Source organism: Lytechinus variegatus, chromosome 4 (assembly GCF_018143015.1).
Source record: "Lytechinus variegatus isolate NC3 chromosome 4, Lvar_3.0, whole genome shotgun sequence".
In the NCBI taxonomy this organism is placed as follows: Eukaryota; Metazoa; Echinodermata; class Echinoidea; order Temnopleuroida; family Toxopneustidae; genus Lytechinus; species Lytechinus variegatus.
In genome coordinates, this window is record NC_054743.1 from 7,466,659 (window position 1) to 7,472,299 (window position 5,641).

The 5,641-nt window shown below is 32.8% G+C and overlaps 2 non-coding genes and 1 pseudogene across 2 annotated transcripts; 1 reads left to right on the forward strand and 2 right to left on the reverse strand.

Moving 5' to 3' along the window:
- Window positions 1–476: 476 nt before the first annotated feature.
- LOC121414571 lies at window positions 477–599 on the reverse strand (annotated as a pseudogene).
- Window positions 600–1,350: 751 nt separating this feature from the next.
- On the forward strand, window positions 1,351–1,468 carry LOC121414566. Its single transcript, XR_005969877.1, has one exon. It is a non-coding gene; the product is annotated as a U5 spliceosomal RNA (small nuclear RNA).
- A 1,000-nt stretch (window positions 1,469–2,468) lies between these two features.
- On the reverse strand, window positions 2,469–2,585 carry LOC121414559. Its single transcript, XR_005969870.1, has one exon. It is a non-coding gene; the product is annotated as a U5 spliceosomal RNA (small nuclear RNA).
- Between the last annotated feature and the right edge of the window lie 3,056 nt (window positions 2,586–5,641).

Sequence of the window (5,641 nt, forward strand, 5' to 3'; positions counted from 1 at the left end):
CCTGAATAAACATTTTCTAATAAATAAATAAATAAATAAATAAGTAAATAAATAAATAAAACATGTTAAATAAAACGGGTTTTGCATCAATATAAAGGGAAAATGATATGTTATATCGTTATTTTATACAATTACCCTTCAAAATAAATCACGAGTGACGTACTCGGGTTCTTCATGCGCTACCGCCACTCAAGTTTTGCTTTTGCCCATAGAGTAGGGGCCTTCAAACAAAAGTTTGAAATTCTCTCACATTTCTTTTATTCTTGGTCATATTTTCGCGAGGATACATACTCTCAATCAATATCATGCACAATATTCCGATGATTGACTAAAATAAGTAAGATACTATTATACACATTACCAAAAGGAAAATATTAACCCCCTTCTTCATCTTCCGAGGCCCCGAAAAGAGTAATTTAGCCGATACTCAGGAAGGACATGATATCTTGGATAAATTTTTCTTTGTGTAAATGATGTTAGCCTCATCAAAAAGACAAGGCAAAAAATTGTTGCATTCCGATCTTATAGGTCCTCTGCACGGAAATCTTTAGCAAAAGGCGAATGATTTGTACGTGATGCATGCAGTGAACCCACGGATGTCAAAAAACGATCTGAGAATCAAGATGTAGTTATGTAAAGATGACTAAATGAATGGTTAGTGTTCAAACTTCACCAATACTCAACGATGCTCTTCTTATTTACATAACAATGGTACATACGCATGGGTTTGCGCTGATTCACCAGATTACATGAATACATTACAACGCTGGAGCGAAACAATATAATTATAATTAATAGGGCCAAAAATAGAACCGAAAGAGACATTGGACTCTAAACGGCGAGCTGTGATTGGCTGTGATTGAATGAAATGAAAGCCTAACAATTTGAGGATCTTGTTCAAATAAAGATGAATATGTATTATATAAAAAAAAAAACCTGTTTTCCCTTTAAACGCATGGTAGGCCTCTACATGTTCCTTTCATTGCGAGCTATATAAGAATATATATATTTTTTTAGATTCATAGTTTACAAACCGGCTACTAATTACTCGTTTTGTATTCATATTTCGACTCTATTCATATTTGGACTCTAAACGGCGAGCTGTGATTGGCTGTGATTGAATGAAATGAAAGCCTAACAATTCGATGATCTTTTTAAAATAAAGATGAATATGTATTATATAAAAAAATAAAAACCTGTTTTCCCTTTACACGCATGGTAGGCTTCTACATGTTCCTTTCATTGCGAGCTATATAAGAATATATATTTTTTTTAGATTCATAGTTTACAAACCGGCGACTAATTTACTCGTTTTGTATTCATATTTCGATATTCAGATCTCTATACAACAATTAGAGGGTTCACTGCATCACGTACAAATCTTTCGCCTTTTACTAAAGATTTCCGTGCAGAGGACCAATAAGATCGGAATTTAACAATTTATTTCCGCCTTGTCCTTTTATGAGGTATAATCATGAATTTTTAAGAAAGATATCATATTGACCTCAGCCTTGTTATAATCGTGGCATTAAAGAGTTTCATTTCACTGATAGAGGGCAGTACGTATCTAGCGTATCCGATACAACACTGATGACAGAAGGTCGATATGAATAAAAAAAAAAAGTCGATCTGAATATAAAAGAAATGTAAAACCTTGTAAAACTTAGCTCTATCACTAAAAAATTGATGCAGAATAAGAAAGTTTGTATGGCTTAGTTCACAAAAAGATATGCAAATGAGATATTGTCACACAGCCACAGTTATTAATGTTACGATATGAAACCTATATTGGGCCTATATTTTGATCCGTTTGACAGTAAAGAAATCGGAAATCATATCAAAGAGAATTAGGATTATGGCAGTTCTGCATATTAATGATACATTATTATACAAAGGAAAAATGAAATTTTATATTGTTATTTCATATACAATTACCACTCAGCATATGTGTGACGTGATTGAGTTTCTCATTCGCACACCGCCCGTTTTTGTTTGTACATTTTTATTCGTACAATTTCAAACGCAAGTTTGAAATTGTCTTACTTTCTTTTGTTTCAGCTTAGATTTTCGTGAAATTTTGAATACAAGTTATGACAGATTCTCGCAATCATGTCTTGAGATGATTGGTGACTAAAATAACAGAGAGAATAATATTGTAGATTGTTTAAAAAAAATAACCGACCACCCCCCCCTCCTCGACAAGAGTGATTTAGCAGTAAATCAGAAAGAAACATGATTTATTTGAAGTCTTCGAATTGTTTCATTTCTTATCTTTGCATAGATATTACGAGCCTCGTCAAATACAAGGCAGAAATAAATTGTTAAATTCCGATCTTATTATACACATTACCAAAAGGAAAATATTAACCCCCTTCTTCATCTTCCGAGGCCCCGAAAAGAGTAATTTAGCCGATACTCAGGAAGGACATGATATCTTGGATAAATTTTTCTTTGTGTAAATGATGTTAGCCTCATCAAAAAGACAAGGCAAAAAAATTGTTAAATTCCGATCTTATTGGTCCTCTGCACGGAAATCTTTAGTAAAAGGCGAAAGATTTGTGCGTGATGCAGTGAACCCACGGATATCAATTAACGAACGAGAAATCAAATTGTAGTTATGTGAAGATGCTTAATGAATGGTTAGTGTTCAAACTTCACCAAGACTCAACGATGTCCACCTAATTTAAATAAGAATAGAGCATGCGCCAGGGTATGCGCTGATTCATCAGATTTGTGAATACATTATAACAAGCAGGCCTCGACTGTTCCTTTTTAACCATTTGGAACATGCTACTTATTTAAATGCAAAGAAATTACACTATTCAATTCAATTTTATTTCAATCATAAAATCATGGAGCTATTACTGTTAATAGCTCTATGATAATATCATAAAATATATACAAAGTAACATGCAACAATTGAATGAAATTGGAGACTTATATGAAAGTTAAAAAACTTGTAAGCCATATAGTTCCCAAAACAGGGGAAAAAACACATGTTACGATATAATACAAACACACACACACACTTTTTTTTGTTTTGAATAATGTTTTTATTCTGATTTCATGAACAAATAGTTACATAACATTTCAATTTAACATTTCAAATTATATACTATACACTTCATATTTTCACTTTTTTTCCACTAACTTAACAAAATCATGAGTTATATATATTTAAAAAAACAACAACAATGAAATAAGTTATTATAAAAATGCTTAAAGACCAAACTTCCCCTCCCCCCCCCCCACCACAAACACACCCAAACACACACACACACCCAACACACCACTGCCCAGAAGATCTGCTCACACTCATTATAAATAAATCATGTTTAAAAGTACAAAACAATTCGATGAACAATTTTGAATATAACAAGCTCACGGGAGAAGCATTACATGTATTGAAAGTAAATAAAGACTTACAACTTAACCTTGTCACAATTTTACTGTTTCCCATTTTTGCAAGTGCCGCCCTAATTTCCCCATTTTAATAGCTATTTTCTTTTCTTGATCCTTATATTCTAAAATAAGTTTATGTATATCGTCAATGGTTGGTAAAACCCCCTCCTTTCTAAATATAAATAATATATATTTTACCATAAAGATAATAGTATTACAACTTTTTATTCTATTTGTATTGCCTGACAAACCAACAAATATATCCCGCCAATTCAAGTTCTTTATTTCATCTAATTCAAATCGCTGTATCAAAGTTTCCCATATCAGTTTGACCTTTAAGCAAGACAAAAATATATGTGAATATGTTTCCGTTTCCCGTTTACAGTACGAACAGAGATTATCTTCAACAAATCCAAATCTAAACAAATTAACTTTAGTGTAAATTGCCCCATGCAGAAGCTTAAATTGAAATTCCCTCTGTCTTCCAATTAATAATGTTCTTCTTGGTCTAAAAAACATTCACTAATTTCTTTCTCTGTATAATTATAATTTTTTGTCCATCTCTTATCCGTAAATCATATGACTTTTGCAATTCTTTAATAAAATATTCATATATTTTTCTTGATAATAACTCCTTAAAGCTAATTTCCCTCCCCAACAGAAGCAAGTTTATATTATAATTAATTAAGTCTATCTCACAAAATTGTATCGAACCTAAATCATTTCTCCAATCACACACACACACACACGCACACGCACACACACACACACCATGACACGATGATACATAGGTACTTAAAAAAGAGTTACAAGGAATAGGAAGAGACAAGCTGTCTCTTCAATAAAACCTTATAAGATGAAAATGTAGTGCATGACATAAAATTATTAGGTAAATTGGTCGAAATACGGGGACCGTTGTGTCTAAACGAGTTGAGTAAGGACTGAGACGAAACCTTTGGGTGATGGTATTTTATTCATGTGCGGGTATTATGGGAATGGATTGATTTATTAAGAGTAAAAATTTGACAAATTATGTTAGGTGCAATACTATTATTAACATTAAACATCATTATGGCAGTTTGGAATGTAATCGTGTTTGCAACCTAGGACGAGAGTGAGCTTGAAAATGAGAATTTGTAAATATTCCGAGGGCTTTCTTTTGCAGTTTGTATAAAGATTTTAATTTAGTTTTCCCCACTGCTGCCCAGGTAATGGTGTAATAATATAGGCCTAAGTATGGTACTATGAAAAATAAATTAAGAAAAATCTCGACCTTTTATATATATTTATTTCATATATATGTCGACATATGCCGACATCCGTGGGTTCACTGCATCACGCACAAATATTTAATTTGCCTTTACTAAAAATTTCCGTTCAGATGACCAAACACATTTTAATTCATTCTCATAAAAGAGTTCAAGCTCAAGTTCAATTTTGTGAAACCTCTATTACATGTCATCCAACGAAACAACAAATCTTGCGTTTGATTGCAACTCTTTCTGCAACTTTCCCATGCTCTGCTATCAATTTGGTGAAATTTCTATTAATTTTCGAGCAACGCAACACCCACTTGGTCTAAAAATTAAGTGAGTTGTCATTTAGTCTGGTCCATGCTAACTTCGTCTCCTAACAATTTACATCTTTGTCTACTTGGTTCATAAACAGTTCATCTTATCAGTCAATGGTATCAGACTCAGTGTACATGAGACGAAATTGAAAGAAACAAAAAAAAAACTGATATAGCCTAACCGGTATTTAGACAAGGTGGTAAGAGGGCTTGGTAATTAGACGAATTGGTTGTAGACAGACTGGTTGCAGACGAACTAGAATTCGACCATGTGGGATGGATCATGAGACCAGATGAAAATCACACAAGTTGGCCGTAGACCAAGTATAAATTTACTTGCAGGATCATATAATTCTTGAGCTTTCGTAACAAAATTTGTCAGGCCGGACTATCATTTCACATATATTTTACGATTATTGTATCATAATTTCAGAGCAAATAACATTAAAACGATTTTTAGCTTTTGAGCCCCATTACAATGTCCAATGTATTGAAGTTAACCTAATCGTGAAATATTTTAAGATTTAAAAAAGTTATAGATATTTCTGGTAAATTTTTCGTGTGTCTGTTGCCGTTGGTAATTTAGGGAAATTCCCTTATGCAGTTTGTCGACGTTGAGGGCCATCCATTTTGATGTGTCTGTGTGGAGTACAATGTACAGCGCGAAAA